The following is a 22,236-nucleotide window of genomic DNA, read 5'->3' as shown; positions in this document are numbered from 1 at the left end:
CAACAATGATAGCTCATACTTGTATTATGCTTCAAGGTTAAAACTTATTTTTTCTTGAAATGATTTTGTGTGCTATGTACTTTACAGAGGTATTTTACAGAGAAAACATTTGCAGAGAAATTATCTTCTCCAGAATCTTGCAGTTATTAAATAGCACAGCTGGGACTCAAACTTATATCATCTGATTAATTCCAATATTCTTTCTTCTATACCATTATGGCTAAAAAAGAAATATCAAATACACACACATATATTTAATGCAATGCATATGTTCTAATTTACTGGATAATCATAGATAGTTGACCAGAGGCTTGGAGAGGTTTGGTGACTTTCCTGTATTCAATAGCTTAGTAAGCCTTCCCTTCACAGATCGAATTTTTTTTTGACTAGGTAAAAGAGCCCAGTCATTCTTTGTCTCATTTCTTACCTAGCCTTAATCACTTAATGGGCATTGTCTCAATCATACTGAGACTTGGGAAAGACCTTAGCTTAAAAAGTTCAAGGACACACACTGCATCTGTAACCATCTCCAGTTGTCCTGATCTGTATCTTGCCACTGCACCCACATATCTCTGGAGAAGAAAGGGACCTTGTACAGTTCTCCCTCACTTAAATCCAGTTCTTTGCAGGGGGATAGATAGGGCAGTTGGGGTTAAGTGACTTGCCCAAGGTCACACAACTAGTTAAATGTCAAGTGTCTAAGGCCAGATTTGAATTTAGGTCCTCCTGACTCCAGGGTCAGTGCTGTATTCACTGTGCCAACTAGCTGCCCCAATCCAGGTCACTTTCTTGTTTGTTTGTTTTTTTAAAGCAATCAGGGTTAAGTAACTTGCTCAAGGTTACACGGCCGGCCAGGTGTTTCTGGGTAGGTGCTAAGTGTCTGAGCCCGGGATTCGATCTCCAGGTCATTCCAACACTGGAGCTGGTGCTCTTACTCGCTGTGCTACCTGACCGCCCCTCCAGGTCACTTTCAAGGCATCACCTTCCTGATGTCATGGTCCTCTTAAAGAACTCAGGACAGACAACAACCTGTGAGTAGTACAAGCTGCCCTACTGGGGACCCAACTGGCTACTTCCAGTTGGGCAATGCAGCTCCTCCTCTCCTTTCTTTTCCTCCCCTCCCCTCCCCTTTTTTGCCTCCTCTCTCCTCCCCTCCTCTCCTCTTCTCCATCCACACTGGGTTTAATACTGATACCTGTGGGTGCTTTGCCCAAAGGAATGTCAATTTTGACAGCTGAAACTACCCTAGATATCTTGGAGTTTACAAGCTAGATTTCTTTCTTAAGGATGATACCTTAAACCCACTATCACTTTGGCTCTCATTGGCCAACAATAGGTCCCAGCCCAAGCCCCATCTGGCTATTGTTTGGGCCCTGATGGCTCAGAGTAAATGTAAACAGCAACTGCTTCTTTTTTGATCAGAAACCTTGAGGGTCTTCCCTTACCAATTGATTTTTTTTAACTAGGTAGAAGATGCCATCCTTTGTCTCATTTCTTACCTAGCCTTAATCATTGAATGGATATTGCCTTAGTCAAGCTGAAAACTGGGAAAGACCTTCACTTTAAAAGGCCAAGGTCTCCCATTGCATCAGTGGGCCATTTCCAGTTGTCTTGATCTATATCTTTCTTAGATGGGCCTAGATGACTCCAGAGGAGAAAATGAGGTTGTGACTTTGCACAGCCCTCCCTCACTTAAATTCAGTTAACTGGCAAGTCAGGGTAGCACCTTCCTGAGGTCTTGGTCCTCTTTGAGAAGAAGGACAAACAACAACAAAAAGAAGCATCAGAGAAACAGAATGAGAACGCAGACCTACCTCCAAATTCATAACACTGTTATAACACAGTGCTTCTCTAATATTAACTGGAATTTTATATTGTAAAATTTCATAAATCATACCAATTAAAGATGAGTACCTTCACACTATCACAGATTATATTAGAAAATGCAAAAGGCCACACCATGCTACTCCATTGGTCATTATTGTGATTAATAGGATACATTCCTCAAAATGTGTCTTTACCACTAATGCATCAGACCATTAAGTAGCTTTAACACTAAGAATGCATTCTTAGTGTTGCACACAATGGATTTAATTAACACATAATCTAATACTTACAAGTAACCCTTCACACATTAATTTGAATGTAATGGAATACTGAATTAAGTGTGCTTGGAGAAATGGTTCCTTAACATTTTATTTTCCATTCTGAGTTCTATAAACTCTTTTATCAAATGTTTCTTTTGTATTAGTTATACAGCTGTATGGTTAAATGCATAGAATTTTTTAAAATTTAATTTTTGACATGTCATTCAAGTCTAAAGGGCATTTGGAATCTATGTCAGAGAAGCTAGCAGATACAGAAGCTTATTTGGGAGGCACCTAGGTGCTGTAGTTTATAGAATATAAGGCCTGGAATCAGGAACAACTTTGTTCATATCTGACTTCAGACACTAGCTGTGTGACCCTGGACAAGTCACTTAAATGCTGTCTGTCAACAGATTACTATGGTTATTTGCTAATGTGTACCATATACCTAATTTTATTCCCCTGATTCACCACTCTATTTCTAAGCAGTACCAGTTTGTTTTCATGATAATTACTTTGTAATATAATTTGAAATCAGGTACTGCTAGGTTGCCTTACTTCAAATTTTTTCATTAATTCCTTTGACATACTTTGACCTTTTCTTTTCCCATATGGATTTTATTACTATTGTTTTTCTTGCACTATAAAATAATTCTTTAGTAGTTTGATTGGTATGGCACTGAATAAGTAAATTAACTTGGGGTAAAATTGTCATTTTTATTATATTGGTTCAGCCTACCCATGAGCAAATAATATTTCTCAAATTGTTCATTGTAATTATGTTCACGTCCCTGGGTATATCTTGACAGGTAGACAAATATTTTATAATGTTTGAAGTTTTAAAAATGGAATTTCCCTTTCTATTTCTTCCTTCTGAGTTTTGTTGGTAATATATAGAAATGTTATTGATTTATGAGAGTTTATTTTAGATCATACACATTTTTTTAAATTGTTAATTTTTTCAGCTAGTTATTTAGCTGATTCTCTAGAGGTCTTTAAGTATACCTTCACCTCATCTGCAAGGAGTGATAGTTTTGTTTCCTCATTGCCTATTTTTATTTTTCCAAATTCTTTTTTTTCATCATATTTCCATAGATAGAATTTCTAACAAAACACTGAGTAGTATGGTGATAATGGGAATCCTTGCTTCATCCCTAATCTTAATTGAGAAAGCTTCAAGTTTATCCCCATTACATATAGTGCTTGCTCTGGGCTTTAGATAGATGTTGCACATCATTTTAAGAAAGGCTCCCTTGATTCCTTTGATTTCTAGTGTTTTGAAAAGTAATGGGTATTATATTTTATCAGAAACATTTTCTGTACTTGTTGTTCACGCAAAAATTTATTTCTAAGGTATCCATGCTGCAAAATAAAACACACACACACACACACACAATAGAGTTTTAAAAAGTTTGCTTCATTCTATACCCAGAATAAATAATTCTTCTTTCTGAGGTGGATAGCAGTTTTAATCATGGGTACCTTGGATTATATTGATTAGAGAAGGCAGATTTTTGTTTAACTTCCATTTTAGTTATGTTGTGAAAGAAAACATAGGGGGAGAGAGATAGCTTAAAATATGCTTCAATCTACATTCAGACTTCATCAGCTTTTTCTCTGGAAGTGGATAACATTTTTCATCCTAAGTCCTTCAGAATTGTCTTGGATCACTGTGATGAGGTATGGACTCTGGGAGACCCCTCAAGCTTTCCTGGAGTCCTTGAGGTACAGGCTGTGAGAACCACACCCTCCCCCTTGAAATCTGATTAAATCATCTCATTTGATGGGACATTTGCATGAGTCAATAAGCCTTACATTTTGGATGGGCCCAAACCTTTGTTACTAGACTTCCCACCCTTGAGCCTATCAAAATATCAATAGGCCCTTGAACTGGCTTAGCCCACCATTGTCTGTAGGCTCCAGGTAGCCTCCAGCAACTTCCAACCCTTAATCATTCATTGACCTCATCTGACTCTTGAAGACCCTCCCCAAACTCCTCCTCTAGACCACCCCTAGATACCTCCCACAACCTTCTGTATATAAGACCCCATCTTGTCTCTATGTCTGTGAGAGTGCCATAGAATGACCTAGCACAGGCTTGCTCTGTCTCCAATACAAGCGAACTTTAAAAAAAAACTTTAGTTTTCTTTGGCTGAGAGAAGACTTGAGTCAAATTCATTTGGCAGGACACAGTGTGTTGGTATTTTGGGGTCTCCAGAGAAACCCTAATCCTCTTTATGGGTTTCCTCTTCAACTATACTGATGATAATAGCTAAGTCATTCATGGTTGATAATTGTACATTATTCCTGTTAATTCACAAATCCACCAATAATATTCTCCCAGTTCTGCTCACTTCACTTTGCATCAGTTCATACAAGTCATTAAAGGTTTTTTTTTTCTGAAAGTATTGTGCTTGTAATTTCTCATAGCATAATAGTATTCCATCATAATCATATACCACAATTTGTTCAGTCATTCCCAAATTGATAGACTGGATTTGGAGATCTTACCTGCCCCTTGTATTTGCAATCAAACAGGTACTTAGCACCTTGTTTCAAGGATTCAAATCCAGAACTTGTGAATCCCACAGTGGGAAGAAGTTGTTGATGTAACAGGAAGGGGTGGAACAGGGAGAAGCTAATACCATATATAAGGAAAAATTCAAGCTTGAGAGCCAGAATTGTTGAGAGAGACAGAGAACTCCTAGGATCCTGAGAACTTCTGAGAACTACTATGAATTGAGAATTGAATTGAGAACAGAACTTTTGTTGGCAGACTTGAGAACTGAACTGAGAACAAAGAACTGCACTGAGAACTGGAAAGAACTGAGAAGAGAACTGAAAAGAATTGAGAAATGAGAAGAGAGGAGAACTGGGAGGAAGCATGGATGTGATGCTGGTACTTTGTTTTGATGTTACTTTGTCAGATTTGTCGGTTGATAGAGGATGCTGCTGTTGTTACAGAAGCCCTGGGACCTTACTTCTACTTCAGAAGCCTTGAAAGAGGATTTTCTTGTATGTTTACAGAAATCCTGGAGGAGGGTCTTACTGGCATTTTCAGAGGTCCTGCTACTATAATGATGATTTGTGTTGATTTCTCAGACCTTGTTGTTGGGTCTATGTTGATTTCTCTGGCAGAAAGTGAATTGATGATGGTGCCAGCAATGTGAATAAATATTATTGTGGCTTTGTCAAGCTTTGTCTTCCCAGGAAAAGAAAGGACTTGAGGTGAACTAGATACTGTGAGCTTCAGTATGGAACAATAACTGCACAAATTGCTGGACTAGGAATTGATACCTGCCTGCCTTTGAACCCAGGTAAAAGTTGGATGGATTCAGATAGGATCTGGGCCCATGGAAGAAGAACCATGGAATCTGAGAGCCTGCCTCAAGTCAAGATGAAAAAACCTCTCCTTGGGTACTTAATGCAAACTGAGAAGACCATAATTTACTAGGGCCTAGGGGTGAAGATCTCTGTACTCTGTATCCTGTACCTCTTCAAGATATTGAATTAAGAATGATTGGAAACTAATCTCCAATTAAGAAGAAAGAAGACTTTTTGATTGAAAAGATTAAGACAATGTGACCTAGGGGTATAGAACTTTGTCCTTTGTACTTTGTGCCCAGAATGATTGAATTAAGGACTTACTAAATTATTGAGTTACTAAATGATTGTATCTTTTGTTTAAAACTAGGTGACCACTTTGGTGAAAACTGTGTCCACTTTAGTGATAACTTGTTATGCTATACCATTGTGAATGCTGTACTTTGATTCCTGTTACTGATTTGTCTTAGTTTGTTACTGAATAGGGAGTTCACTATACTATGTAATCAGAGTCTTGAAGTTGTTCACAGCAGCAGTCTTCTGGAAAGCTGCTCATGCTTAGCTTTACATAGACATCTCAATTTTCAATTCTTTGCCACTACAAAAAAAAGAGCTGCTATAACTATTTTTGTACATATAGGTAATTTTCCTTTCTGTTTTTTTTATCTCTTTAGGATACATACCTAGTAGTGATATTTCTGGGTGAAAGGTTATGCAGTTTTATAGTCCTTTGAGCACAGTTCCAAATCGTTCTTTGGAATAGTTGGATCAATTCACAAATTTTCTTAATTATTTTTTTTATTTATTAATTTGTTTATTTACTTTTGGTTTACAAAATTCAGTTCCACAATTCCTTGAATTTCAAATTTTCTTCCCCTCCATACTCTCTCCCCACCCATGGCAGCATACAATCAAGTATAGGATCTGCAAATACTTTCACATTAGACATTAGTCAGGTTATAAGGAAGGATTGTATCAGATGGAATGAACAATGGGAAAGAGGAAACAAAACCAAACAAGAAAAAGAAAGAGAGCAGGTAGTTTGCTTCAATCTGCATTCAAACTCTGTTCTTTCTAGTTCTTTCTATGAATGTAGATATCTCTCTCCCTCATGAGTCTTTTGGAGTTGACTTATAACCCTGCATTGCTGAGAAGAGTTCAGTCAATCAAAGTTGGTCATCACACATATGTTGTGTCTATAATTGTAAACAAATGTTTCCTGGTTCTGCTCTTCTCATTCAGCATGAGTTTGTATAAGCCTCTCCAGGTAAATATGAAGTCTATCTGCTCCTCATATCTTATAGCACAATAATATTCCATTACATTCATATACCACTACTTGTTTAGCCATTCCCCAATGGAAGGGCTTCCCCTTAATTTCCAATTTTTTGCCACCACAAAAGGAGCTGCTATGAATATTTTTGTACATATGGGTCTTCCTCCCATTTCTATGATCTCTTTGGGATTCAACCCTAGAAGTGGTATTGGTGGGTCAAAGGGTATGAAAGTGTTTATAGCCATTTGGGCATAGTTCCAGATTGCTCTCCAGAATGGTTGAATCACTTCATAACTCCACCAGCAATGCATTAGGGTTCCAAATTTTCCACACCCTCTCCAGCATTTATCATTTTCCTGTTTTGTCATCTTAGCCAATCTGACCTGTGAGATGTGGTACCTCAGAGTTATTTTGATTTGCATTTCTCTAATCAGTAGTGATTTAGAGCATTTTTCATATGCCTGTAGATAACTTTACTTTCATCCTCTGAAAACTGCCTGTTCATATCCTTTGACCATTTATCAATTGGGGAATGACTTATAGATTTGACTCAATTCTTATAGATTTGACTCAATTCTCTGTATATTTTAGAAATGAGTCCTTTATCAGAGACATAGATTTTAAATATTCTTTCCAAATTTTCCACTTCCCTCCTAATCTTGGTTACATTGGTTTTGTTTGTACAGAAGCTTTTCAATTTAATGTAATCAAAATTATCCATTTTCCATTTTATACTGCTTTCTAATTCTTGGTTGATCATAAAGTCTTCCCCTCTCCACTAATCTGACAGGTAAACCATTCCTTGCTTTAGCAGATTACTTGCAGTATCAGGCTTTATACCTAGATCATAAATCCATTTAGATTTGATTTTGGTATGTAGTGTTAGATAATGGTCTATGCCTAGTTTCTGCCATACTATATTCCAGTTTTCCCAGCAGTTTTGATCAAATAGTGATTTCTTATCCCCAAAACTGGGGTCTTTGGGTTTATCAAACAGTAGATTACTATAGCCATTGACTACTAAGTCTTGTGTACCCAATCTATTCCATTCATCCACTGCTCTATTCCTTAGCCAGTACCAAGTAGTTTTGATGACTGCTACTTTATAATACAGATTAATCTGGTATAGCTAGTCTACCTTCCCCAGCATTTCTTTTCATTAATTCCCTTGATATTCTGGACCTTTTGTTCTTCCAAATGAATTTTGTTACTATTTTTTCTTGCTGTATGAAGTGTTTTTTTTGGGAAATTGATTGGTATTGTACTAAATATATAATTTAATTTAGGTAAAATTGTCATTTTTATTATATTGGCTTGACCCAGCCAAGAGCAATTAATATTTTTTTTCTCCAATTAGTTAGATCTGACTTTATTTGTGTGAAAAGTGTTTTGTAGTTGTGTTCATACAGGTCCTCAGTTTGTTTTGGCAGGTAGATTCCCAAATATTTCAAAATGTTTACCATCACTTTAAGTGGGATTTCTCTTTCCATTCCTTGCTATTGGATTTCATTAGCAATATACAGGAATGTTGAGGATTTATGTGGCTTTAGTTTATATCCTACAACTTTGCCAAATTTATTTATTGTCTCAAGTAGTTTTTTTTTTTTAAGCAATTGGGGTTAAGTAACTTGCTCAAGGTTACACAGCCAGGTGTTTCCGGGTGGGTGCTAAGTGTCTGAGCCCGGGATTCAATCTCCAGGTCATCCTGGCACTGGAGCCAGTGCTCTTACTTGCTGTGCTACCTGGCTGCCCCTCAAGTAGTTTTTTGTTGACTCTCTAGGATTCTCTAAGTATATCCTCATATCATCTGCAAAGAGTGATAGCTTGGTCTCTTCTTTGCCTAATTTGATTCTTTGATTCCTTTTCTTCTCTAATTGCTACTGCTAAAATTTCTAGTACCAGATTGAATAAGAGGGGTGATAGTGGACATCCTTGTTTCACCCCTGATCTTATTGGATGTGCTTCTAGCTTATCCCCATTACATATAATACTTGCTGATGGCTTTAAATAGATGCTACCTATTATTTTAAGGAAGGCTCCATTATTTCTATACTTTCTAGTGTTTTTAATAGGAATGGATGTTGTATTTTATCAAAAGCCTTTTCTGCATCTATTGAGATAATCATATGGTTTTTCTAGTTTTATTGTTGATATGATCAATTATACTGATGGTTTTCTTAATATTAAACCATCCTTGCATTGCTGGAATAAACACTGCCTGATCAAAGTGCATTATTCTTGAGATAAGTTGCGGTAGTCTCTTTTTTTTTAAGCAATTGGGGTTGTCACTTGTTCAAGGTTATACAGCCAGTTATTTCTAGGTGTGGTGGTAAGTATCTGAGCCCAGATTCGATCCCTAGGTCATCCTGACACTGGGGCCAGTGCTCTTACTCACTGAGCCACCTGGCCACCCCTGCTGTAGTCTTTTTTGCTAATATTTTATTTAAAATTTTTGCATCTATATTTATGAGGGAAATTATTTTCTTTCTCCATTTTATCTCTTCCTGATTTAGGTGTCAGTACCATATTTGCATTATAAAAAGAATTTGGTAGGACTCCTTCACTAATTTTCCCAAATAGTTTGTAGAGCATTGGAATCAATTTTTCTTTAAATGTTTGATAGAATTAGCTAATAAATCCATCTGGCCCTGGAGATTTTTTCCTAGGAAATTCTCTGATGGCTTGCTTGATTTCTTTTTCTGAGATGGGGTTATTTAAGTAACATACTTCCTCTTCAATAAATCTGGGCAAGTTGGATTTTTGTAATTATTCATCTATTTCACTAAGATTGCCAAATTTATGTGCATACAACTTGGCAAAATAATTCCTAATTATTGTTTTGTTTTCCTCTTCATTGGAGGTATCCTCACCCTTTTCATTTTTGATACTCATAATTTGGTTTCCTTCTTTCTTTTTTTATCATATTGCGTAAGGGTCTATCAATTTTATTGCTTTTTTTTTTCAGAAAACCAGCTCTTAGTTTTGTTTATTAATTCAATAGTTTTCTTAATTTAAATTTTATTAATCTGTCCTTTGGTTTTCATTATTTCTAATTTAGTATTTAATTGGGGATTTTCAATTTGTTCATTTTCTAGCTTTTTCAAATGCATGCACATTTCATGGGCCTCCCTTTTCTCTAATTTATTCCTGTATTCACTCAGGGATATAAAACTTCCCCTAAGAACTGCCTTTGCTTCATCCCACAAATTTCCATGTGTTGTCTCATTATCATTCTCTTGAATGAAGTTACTGATTGTTTTTATAAGAATTGTGTAGTTTTCAATTACTTTTTATTCTATCTTTCCACGGCCCTTTATTGCATATGATTTTTATTGCATCATGATCTGAGAATGATATATTTAATATTTTTGCCTTTCTGCACTTAATTGTGAGGTTTTTATACCCTAGTACATGGTCAATTTTTGTGTATATGCCATGTACGGCTGAGAAGAAGGCATATTCCTTTTTATCCCCATTCTGTTTTCTCCAGAGCTCTGTCATATCTACCCTCTCTAAAATTCTATTTGCATCCTTATCTTCTTTCTCATTTGTTTTGAGGTTAGATTTATCAAGTTTAGAGAGGGGGAGATTAAGGTCCCCCACTATTATAGTTTTGCTATCTATTTCTTCCTCTAATTCCCTTAACTTCTCCTCTAGGAATTTTCCTGCTATACCACTTGGTGCATATATGTTAAGTAATGATATTGCTTCATTTTCGATGGTGCCTTTTAGCAGCATAGAGTTTCCTTCCTTATCTCTTTTAATTAGATCTGTTTTTGCTTTTGCTTTATCTGAGATAAGGATTTCCACCCCTGCTTTTTTTTTTTACTTTAGCTGAAGCATAATATATTCTTTTTTTTTTTAAAGCAATCAGGGTTAAGTAACTTGCTCAAGGTTACATGGCCAGGTGTTTCTGGGTGGGTACTAAGTGTCCGAGCCTGGGATTCGATCTCCAGGTCATCCCAACACTGGAGCCGGTGCTCTTACTCTCTGTGCTACCTGGCCGCCCCAGCATAATATATTCTACTCCAGCCTTTTACCTTTACCCTGTGCGTATCCTCTTGTTTCAAATGTGTTTCTGGTAGACAGCATATTGTAGGAATATGTTTTTTAATCCATTCTGCTATCTGCTTCTCTTTTATGGGAGAGTCCATCCCATTCACATTCACAGTTATGATTACTATCTGTCTCTTTCCCTCCATCCTATTCCCTCCCCTGCTTGTTTTTTTTTCTTCCTTCTCCCTTCCCCTCCTTAAGGGTTTTCCTCTTGACCACTGGCTTCCTCAGTATTCTTTCCCTGTGACCCCCCCTTTTTTACCCATCCTTTCCCCTTACTACTATTTCCCTCCCTTCTAATTCCCCCTTTCCCCTCCTACTGCCTATAGGACACAATAGATTTTTATACTTATCAGAGTCTGTTATTCCCTTTTTGACCCCAAATGAATGAGAGTAAATTTCATAAGTGCTCCTCTCCCTTCCTCCTTTCCCTCTATTTAATGAGTTTTTGTGTCTTTTCATGTTAGAATCTTAAACTTAACTGATTATGTTGATCCCTCTTTGAACCACAACCAATTAGAATAATGTTCAAATGATATTCATCCCCTCTTTCCTTCCCCTCTACTATAGTGTGTTTTCATGTCTCTGCATATGGTGTAATTTACCTTTTTCTACCTCATCATTTACTTTTATTCAATTACATTACCTTTGATCCCCTTAATAAGGTTGTATTTTAGTCATCAGATTAGTTCATTTAAACCCACACCCTCTATCTATGTATATCCCTTTTAAAGCTCATGCTAATCATATAAATTTCAATATTGACAACTGTCAGCTTCTCATATAGGGATGTAAACAGTTTGCTCTAATTGCATCCCAAGTTATGAGCATTTGTGCGTGAGTGTGCATGTGTGTGTGTCTGAGTGTGAGAGTGTGTGTTTTTCTTGTTTACCTTTTTATGTCTTTCTTGAGTCTTGTAATTGGAGATCTAATTTTCCATTGAGTTCTGGCTTTTTCATCAGGAAAGTCTGGAAGTCCCTTATTTCATTAAATTACCATCTCCTTCCCTGAAATATTATGCTCAGTTTTGCCAGGTAGATGGTCCCTAGTTGCAGTCCTAGCTCTTTTGCCTTATGAAATATCAAATTCCAATCCCTTAGATATTTTAATGTAGAAGTTGCTAGGTCCTGTGTAATCCTGACTGTATTTCCATGATATTTGAATTGTTTCTTTTTGACTGCTTGCAGTATTTTCTCCTTAACCTTGTAATTCTGGAATTTGGCTACAATATTTCTTGGAGTTTTAAAATTGGAATCTCTTTCAGGAGGAGTCCAGTGAATTCTTTCAATAACTATTTTACCTTTTGATTCTAGGACTTCAGGACAGTTTTCTTTGATAATCTCTTGGAAGATGTTGTAGAGGCTGCTTTTTTCATAATCCCTTTCTGGTAGACCTATAATTCTTAGGTTATTTCTCCTGGATCTGTTCTCCAGGTCAGTTTTTTTTTTTCCTAGTGAGATATTTCACACTTTCTTCTAATTTTTCAATCTTCATGTTTTGTTTGATTGATTCTTGGTGTATCATAGAGTTCTTTGCTTCAATTTGACTGAATATAATTTTTAGTGAATTATTTTCTTCAGTTTGTTTTTGAAGGTCCCTTTTTTTAGGGAGGTATTTTCTCCAGTTTATTCACAAGTTTTACTTTTTAAGGATTTGTTTTCTTCAGTGAGTCTTTTTTGCAATTTTGTAACTGTAGATTTAATTTTATCTTCTACCTCTCTAATTTGGCTTTTTAAATCTTTCTTGAACTCCTCCAAGAATGATTTTTGGGCTTGAGACCAATTCATATTTCCATCTGTGATGTCAGGTGTGGATACAGAGTCCATGGTGTCTCCTGATTTTTCTTGTTCACAATAATAGGATTCTATTGTCTTTGGTCTTGCCTTTGCAGGTTGCTTCTGGAACATTGTAATTGCCTATTTCCTGACCTTTAAAGTTTATTTATGCTCCTGGCATACAGAGGGCTCTGACCCAGTCTTCTCAGGCTGGGAGCTAGGTGCCTGGCTGTTGACTTTGTGTGCTGTAGCCTCTGGGTGTCTTTACTGAGACCAAGACCAGGACTCTCAGTGTTTGCCCTGAGTTACCCTGAGGCTTACAGAGTAATCTGTGGGGGAGGGGTGGTTTTGGCCAGTTCAGATTTCTGCCTCTGTGCCTCTGGGTTACAGCTCAGGCAGGCTCTTGCTGGTCACGTGAGGTAAGGCTTGTTGGGACCCTTCCAGTCACTCACTTTAGGCTCCTTACTGCCTCAGTCATACCCTTTCTCAATGACTCCTAAGCCTGAGGCTATTTCTGCTTTTTCAGGATTTTACTCTTGGTGGGACATTTATCTATGGGTTTTCTAGGTCAGGGAGGGGTAATTGGAGCAGCAAGAGTTTACTTTGCCATCTTGACTTCTGGAAAATCAGGTAGGTGATTTTTAAACTTCCAGGATACTATATCCTGGGGCTGTTAGCCCCAGGAGAAGCAGCTATCTCTCCCTCTCCAATGGATTCTCCTGTCTCCTGGTGAGATGCTGGTGAGAGGGCTGCAAATTGCCCTTGAGGTAGGTGTCTACTGGCTGGGGCTCCTTCTCACTCTGCTGTAGTCTGCTCTCTAGTCTGGGCTGGTACAGCCCCTGTGTGCTCCATGCTCCCCCTGCCCAGACCCACATGGGCACTTTCCTGGCTTGGATTCTGGCATGCTCTGTCTCCCAATGGATTCTGTCACTATAACATCCATTCAGACTCACTTTTTAAAGTTTAGTGATGGAATTCACAGAGGAACTTAGAAAAGTTACTGTTTCTGTTCTGTCACCTTGGCTCCACCCACCAATTCCAATTTTTAAGCACTTATTTTCTTTACTGAGGGTTTTTTTTTTTTTTTTCTTTTTCTTGTTTTTTGGTTTTTTTTTTTTTTTAGGGTTTTTTTTTTTTTATTTTTTTTTTTTTTTTGGTGCTCCCTTTACCAAGCTATTCACTCTTTTCCCATGATGTTTTTGAATCACTGTAATTTTTCCTTTTTTCCTCTATCTCTGTTACTTAAGGTTTCTTGACTTCATCTAGGAATATTTTTTGGGCCTGAGAACAAGTCACATTTTTCTTTGAAGCTTTGGGTAAAGTATTTTTAACTTTATTGTCCTGCAAGTTTGTGTTTTTATCTTCCCTCTTACCTTAGTAACTTTCTATAATCTGAATCTTTTCTTTGCTCATTTGTCCAGCCTGTTTCTTGACTTTTTTTTAAAGCAATTGGAGTTAAGTAACTTGCTGAAGGTTACACAGCCAGTTATTTTTGTGTGGGTGCTGAGTATCTGAGGCCAGAACCGATCCCAGGTCTTCCAATGCCATGCCAGGGCCAGTGCTCTTACTCACTGCACCACCTGGCTGTCCCTAAGCAATTGGGGGTAAGTAACTTGCTCAAGGTTACTCAGCCAGTTATTTTGTGTTTCTTGACTTTTAACTAATTTTTTTAAAATTTTTATTTTAGTCTTAAACACCAGAACACAAATACAGAATAAAGAAAACAAATCATAAATTTAAATATTGAAACTTAAGTACAAAGTAAGAAAAAATGTCATGTGCACAGCAGAGCATAAGAGATGACTCAAAATATGTAATGATAAATTTTCATTTCAAGAAAGTATGTATGATAAATACTACACATTGTGTTGAAAGCTGTCCTTGTCTTTGTTTTTGTAAGTTTTCTTTTGTTCCCTTTTATCCACTTTTTATTTTGTTCTTTTTTTGCCCTTCCCCCTCCCCCAAAGGCTACAATGAAGTATGGATATATTGGTATATAAATATAGATATATACACTTACATACATACATATATATACATATACTTTCTCTAACAAATTCTATGCCTGATCTTTGTGCATATCTCTTGTTTCCTATTCCTCCTGACGCCTATACTTTAATTCTACCTGCTGTCTTTCCCTCCTGTTACTTAGACTATCTCCCTCCAAGGATCCCTCCCCATTCTCCCATTACCATAAATGTAAACACACTTTTGTAGACCACTGTAAGCTATTCCCTCATCTTCCCCTCTAGAGATATCTCCTTATCCTCCTATTCTCATTGATCTCAGTATTCTTCCACATGCCCCTTTAACCTATTCCCCCACTAAATATTCCTCTAGAGATTCCTCCCTTGTCCTCTCCCCCTCCCTATCTCCTTAAAATTTTATTTCTTCTGAATTTAGAAGACATTTATACTCTTCTAGATATATATGTATTTTTCCCTCTTAAACCCATAACTGATAAAAATAGGTTACTATAACTACCAGGTCCCCTCCCCTATCTCATTCCTCTGTATCAATTCTTCCTCTTGCACCTCATTTGTATAAATAATTACTCTTTTTAATTGTTCCTAAACAGTTTTACTTTTTAAAGTCATATCATACTCAGGTCTTTCTAATGAACTACCCAATTACTAATGCCAATCTGAGACATCTATACATTTTACATAAGTAAAAAGCAAATGGTCTGTCCTTAATGAATCCCTTGTAATCAGTCTTTCATATATATCTTACATTTCTCTTGGCTCTTATATGTCAACTCTTCTATAAAGTTCAGTTTCTTTTTAACAAAATCTTGGAAGTCTGACAGTTGATCAGATGTCCATTTTTGTTTATTCTGGATTATGCTCAACATTCCAGGGTATGATATTTTTTGACTGGAGCCCTATTTCTTTGGCTCTTTGATATAGTGTTACAAGATCTGTGGTCCTTTAGTGTCTCTATTGCTAGGTCTTGTGTGATTCCAATTGTGGCACCATCATATTTAAATCGTTTTTTTTTCTTCTTGCCTTTAATATTTTGTCCTTTAGCTGAGGGTTTTGGAATTTGACTATAATATTTCTATGAGTTTTCCTCATAGTATCTCTTTCAAGTGGTGTTTGATGTTTTTTTTTTTCTATTTCTATTTTGGCCCTTTGTTCTAATGCTTCAGGACAATTTTCCTTAATTATTTCTTGTATTATTGTATCAAGATTCTTTTTTTGATCATAACTTTCAGGTAGTCTGATTATACTTATGTTTTCTTGATCTGTTTTTCAGATCAGTTGTTTTTAATTATTTCACTGGCTTCACCTTGCCCAATTCTAATTTTAAAGGTGTCAATTTCTTCCTTAAGATTCTGGATCTCCTTTTCAAATTTGCTGATTTTCTTTCATCATCTTCTTGTTTTCTTCTTTTTTTTTCTTTAGGTTTTCCCCCATCTCTCTCATTTGATTTTTAAAGTCTTTTTAAAGTTCTTCAATGAAATTTTGTGGGGCAAGTGATAATTTGACATTATTTGGGGGATAGAAGAGGGTTGCTTTCCTTCAATATCCCTTTCTGAATATGAGCCCTGGTCTTCTCTATTCCCATAATAACTTTCTATGGTTGCATACTTTCTCCTTTGTGCATTTTTTTGTAGTATTAGTTTAATTTTTGTCATCCTCTCTAACCCTGAGGTATAGGGGATGGCCTCTTACTCCAGATCTTCAGTTCTTTCCTCTAGCCTGGAACCAAAGTCAAACCTCCAAACTCTTGTAAGTGCCCCAAGCCAGGGGCTTTCTACCCCACTGCTTCTGCACTCACTGGGAGTGTGTTGGTTCCTTCTTGACCCTGTAGCTGTTTGCAGCACAGCTGGGTCTGGCATTTCTTGTCAGCAGAAATTCCTTCAATCTTCATGGGCTCTGAAAGCAATTTACCCCACTATCCTGGGGTAATGTTCAGCTGGGGTGAGGTGCCCCCTATTCCAGCTATCCCTAGGGCTTGCTACTTATTGTTTAAACTTCTTGCACTTGCCTGATAACTTGGACCCTAGCCTGGAGGTACTCTTCACAGGGACAAAACCTTTTCCTGGCATTTTTCTCCTGATCTCAAATTGCCCCAGGAAAACCCCTGTTTTCCCTTATTCTTCTTTATTTTTACCTAAGGTACTACTTTATCTCTTTTGTGGGGGAAATATTGAGAGCTTGGAATTTTCTGACCTACTCCACCATCTTCCCACAATCCTCTTTGATTTTTAACTTTATGTTAAAGTTGGTCTCTGATGCTGAGATGGAGGAGACACTGTCCCAAGCTTCAGGTTTTGTTTTGTTCTTTGTGTGTGAGTCTGAATGTCTGTGTGTGTTTGTGTGTGTGTGTGTGATTACTATCACATTCCACCCCTCCAGGATCCTTGGCCTTACAATCTCAATCTAAATGGCCATGGATCCTGGAACAAATAGAGGCACTATGCTTTGTACTCCTTGCTGACTATGCCATAATGTAATGCAATGTCAAGGAAAGGCAACTTCCCAAGGTTCAAAATACCAGCATAGGTGCTCTCCATTTTATTCAGTGACAAATTAAGAACAGAGAAGATCAAAATATGACATCATTCAAAATACAGCATTTACTAAGTGTGATTAAATAATCTCCAAGTACTACCCCACCCCAGGACCTTACATTCATTCAATCAATTACAAAGTCCCTGTTCTAAATACTACTCCATCCCTAGGCTGTACCTTCATTTAGTCCATCACAAAGCCCCTCTTCTCAAATGGAGATTAGTTTCCAATCATAAGTAAAGTACATTCATTTGTTCAATCATAGAACACAAAAAGGTCAAAAGTTCCCCACCCTTGGATCACAATTGAATCTACCTCAGAGTTACAACAAGTTTAAGCACAGCACTTAATACCCAAATGTAGGTCTTTTCTTCATCTAGACAAGAGGCAAGTTCTCAGCAATCTTTGTTCCTGGGGAGACAAAGATTAGCAAGGCCACAAGATACACTGTCAGTCTCTTCATTAATTCATCCTCTGTCTGCAGAACAGTCCTAGGACCCCTGAAAACATTAGCAAAACCCTCTCCCAGGATTTCTGTAAACATACAATAAGAAAATCCTTCTTCAGGGCTTCTGAACCAACAGAAAGGTTCCCAGACCCCTGCAACAACAGCACTGTGCTTCACCAGTGGACAGTATTCACTCTCTGTCTGCAGAACAGTCTCAGGAGCTCTTAACCAACAGCCAGGTTCCAGGAATTCTTCAACAACAGGAGTGTCTTTCACCAGTGGACAAATCTGGCAAAACAACATCAAAACAGACAGACAAAGTACCAGCAAAACAGCCATGTCTCCTCAGTCCTTGGTAGCTCAGGGTGGCAGGTCTCAAAAGTCCTGGGCAATTCAAAGGGGCCCTCAGCAATACTCTCAGTCTCTCTCTGCCTCCACGAGGGTGCTGCTTCCAAAAAAGTTCTTCTGCCTCTCTCTCATGTCTCTCCAACTCTACATCACCAGCTCCTACCAGTTCAGGACTCTCTTTTCACGTCAACAAGTCCATCCCACAGGTGGGATTAACAAGCACTGGGTTTTAACACAATCAAACCAAAAACCAAGCCAATACAGGGGAATCTTTAAATGCCATTACGATCACACCGCCCCTGGAATTTTTTTCTTAAAGTGGGCATTTAGAATACATTAAATTTTTTTCTCTAAAATAGCGCTACTGAACTAAGTCTTGAAAGATTATAAGAAATCCAAGGTACAGGATGGAGAAATATGTAATTCTTCTTTTGATATTTAAATACTTGGCATTCTATGAAAGACCAGCTAATAAAAAGACATAGAGATTGGAAATGAAGTACTATATATGAAGAACAGTAAGAAGGCCAGTTCAACTGGACCATAAGGAATATGAAGGAGAGAATGCTGTTACAAGTCTGGAAAGGTAGATTGCTGACAAGTTCTCAAAGGCCTTGAATGGAAGAATTTCTGTTTGGTCCTATAGATAATAGGAAGCCACTGAAGTTTAATAATAATAAAGTGACACAGTAAGCTCTTTGTTTAAATAGCATCACTGGCATATGTGTGCAAAATGGATTATAAGAGGTAATAACAAGGCTTGAGGGAGGAAAGGCAAAGAGCAAGCCATTGTAGTAATAAAGGCAAAAATAATGAAGTCATGAATCAGAATTATTTTCAAATGTGTTATTAACTTCTGATTTACATCATTCATTTCCACCAGATTTTGAGTTATAAATTTTCTCCCCATTTTTCCCCTACCCACTGTCCCAAAATAGCAGTCTCACAGTAAATCCCCTCCTCCAATCTTCTCTCTCCCTTATTTTATCCTATAACCCTTTCAACTTTTCCAGTGGATTTCTATGCCCCAGTGCCTGTATATCTTATTTCCCAATTACATGTAAAATAGTATCAATAAGAGTATTTATTTGAGCATTTCATTTTTTTAAAGCAATCAGGGTTAAGTAACTTGCTCAAGGTTACATGGCCAGTTATTTCAGGGTTTGGTGCTAAGTGACTGAGACCAGACTTGATCCCCAGGTCATCCCAACACTGGAGGTGGTGCTCTTACTCGCTGAGCCACCTGCCTGCCCCTTGAGCATTTGATTTTAAAACTTTAAATTCCAGATACATTCCCTTCCTCCCTTGTCACCCATCCTTACTGGGAAGATAAGCAGTTCAGTATAAGTTGTACATGTTTGGCTAATGCTAACAATAACATAGTGGACATATTGTAAAAGACTGACTATATTTCCCTCCTTCCTATACCACCTCCCACTTTTTCTATTCTCTACTTTGGTCTTGTCCCTTTTCAAAAGTAGGTGCTTCCAACTTCCCTTCCCCCCAACCTGCCCTCCCTTCCATCATCCCCCTTTTCCTCCCCTTTCTCCCCTACTCTCCTGTAGGGTGAGATACCCTATTTAGTGTGTAATTCATTCTCTTCTCAAGCGAAATTCAATGGGAATAAGTTTGACCAATTCCCTTTTGCTTCCTATTCTTCCCCTCCATTGTGACCATTTTCCTTGCCTCTTCTATATGAGATAATTTACCCCATTCTTTCTCTCCCCATCTCCTCTCATTATATTCCTCTCTCACCTCTTAATTTCACCTTTTAAGTATCATCCCTTCCTGTTAAATTGGTCCTGTGCCCTCTATCTATGTATACCTGTAAAGATATATACACACATTTACATATGTATTCATATGCCCATATACCATCATATATAGACATAAATATTTCTATTCCCTTCAACTACTGAGAAAAGTTTCATAAGTTACAATTATTGCTTTCCCATGTAGGAATGTTAATAGTTCAACTTTGATAAGTTCCTTATGATTTCTTTTCCCTGTTTACCTTCTCATTCTTCTCTTTCTTCTTGTATCTGAATGTCAAATTTTCTATTCAATTCTGGTTTTTTTTCAACAAGAATTCTTGAAAGTCCTCTATTTTACTGAATGACCATATTTTCCCCTGAAACATGATACTCTGTTTTGCTTTTTAGGTGACTTGGTTTTAATCCCAGCTCCTTTGACCTCCAGAATATCATATTCCAAGCCCTTCGATTCCTCAGTGTAGAAGCTGCCAGATCCTAGGTTATCCTGATTGTGTTTCCACAATATTCAAATTGTTTCTTCCTGGCTGCTTGTAATATTCTCTCCTTAATCTGGGAATTCTGGAACCTGGCTATAATATTCCTAGGAGTTTTCTTTTTGGGATCTTTTTCAGGAGGTGATCGGTGGATTCTTTCAACCTATATTTTGCTCTCTGGTTCTAAAACATCAGGGCAGTTTTCTTTGAGAACTTCCTGAAGGATGATTTCTAGGTTTTTGCTTGGATCGTAGCTTTCTGGTTGTCCAATAATTTTACACCATCTCTCCTGGATCTATTTTCCAGGTCAGTGTTTTTTCCCCATGAGATATTTAACATTGTCTTCTATTCTTTCATTTGTTTGGATCTGTTTAACAGCATCTTGATTTCTCCTAAAGTCATTAGCTTGCATTTGATCCAATCTAATTCTGAAGCAAGAATTCTCCTCATTGAGCTTTTGAGATTCTTTTTCCTTCTGGCAAATTCAGCTTTTTTTTTAAGCAATTGGGGTTAAGTAACTTGGTCAAGGTTACATGGCCAGGTGTTTCTGGGTGTGTTGCTAAGTATCTGAGCCAGGTTTCAATCCCCAGGCCATCCCTACCCTGGGGCCAGTGCTCTTACTTGCTGTGCTACCTGGCCACCCCACAAATTTGGCTTTTTAAGGCATTCTTCTCCTCATTGCATTTTTGAGCCTCTTTTGCCATTTGAGTGAGTCTATTTGTTAAGGTATAATTTTCTTCAGTCATGCTGTTGACTCTCATTTCGTAATTTTCTTGCATTGTTCTCATTTCTCTTCCCAATTTTCCCTCCACTTCCCTTATCTGCTTCTTAAGGTCCTCTATGTCCTGTAAACAGCTTGTATTTTCCTTTGAAGCTTTTGGTGCAGGAATTCTGACTTCACTGTCTTCCTCCTATTCCATGCTTTTCTCCTTTTTGTCCCCAAAATAGGAGTCTTAAGTTGGAATCTTCTGTCTGCTTTGTTTCCTTTGCCTGGTCATGTCGCCCCTCAGTCACTTGACCCCTGGGATTTTTGCCACTTTAGGACTCTGCCACCAGACAGGGGAGCTTTTCATCCCAAACACTGGGGTTTTCCCAGCTGCCAGAGGTATTAGATGGGTGCCCTCTCTGATGTCTCCACACTCTCAGGCAAGTCAAAACATTATTTTTGATAGGGTTTCTAGAGTGATAGAATACCCAAATATTATCAATAAAATAAGAAATAAGTTAAAATTAAAAATCAAAATTTATAAATAAAACAATAAAAATAAAACAATATAAATATAAATAAATTTTAAAATATAAAATAAAAATCAATAAGATAAATTATCAATAAAATACTTACATTGAAACCAAATATGTGACAAAGTCCCTTATTATATATATTTTAACTGTATGGAAAGCTACTACTATGACACAGATCATCAGAAATATTATTTATGCAAATGATTGGCATTTATTCCAGGAACAATTAATAATGATGGACCTTTGATTAACAATATAAAGTGAGACATAAAACAGAGAAATATGATCATATAATATCATCATTATTGAGATTCAGTATCATTGAAAGACACAAGATTGGTGCAGAATTCTCTATACAGATGGTGAGAGATTCCCGGTATTTATGTTCTTGTGGATTACATTGTCCTGTTCTATTTATCCAATAGGTATTATAAACCCTATTCAGTAGGATCAGCATTCTATCAAGAGATTATCTAACACAATTCTTATGAGAAAATTATATGTGCATATGTGTATACACACATGCACATATAATTACTTGCATTTGGATGGATGGCCCATTGAGTTAGTCAATCTCTCTCTCTCTCTCTGTATATATAATACATATATATGTGTATATATATATATATATATACATACATATATATATGACAGACATTGGAAAAAATAATGATTATGGTCCTAAGTTAAATAAATGCATAAAATAGGTTAGATTTCATTTGGAAAATTTTGTATTACTTCTTATGGTACAAAACTACTCCCTAACCTAAGAGTATATTGTTTTAATATTAATATTCTTTCAGTAATACTGTATGGCTACGAAATATGGTTCACCATGATGTCCAGACATTCAAAGTGTAGTTGAACCTATGCTCAATCCATAAAGGTGAAATGGTGATTGTAAGCAGCCTA

The sequence above is a fragment of the Petaurus breviceps genome, unplaced genomic scaffold (assembly GCF_028583685.1).
Source record: "Petaurus breviceps papuanus isolate PSGF00001 unplaced genomic scaffold, PetGlider_PUasm1.0 140, whole genome shotgun sequence".
Lineage (NCBI taxonomy): Eukaryota > Metazoa > Chordata > Mammalia > Diprotodontia > Petauridae > Petaurus > Petaurus breviceps.
The sequence above is the reverse complement of the archived record's forward strand: the minus strand, read 5'-3'. Positions refer to the sequence as shown.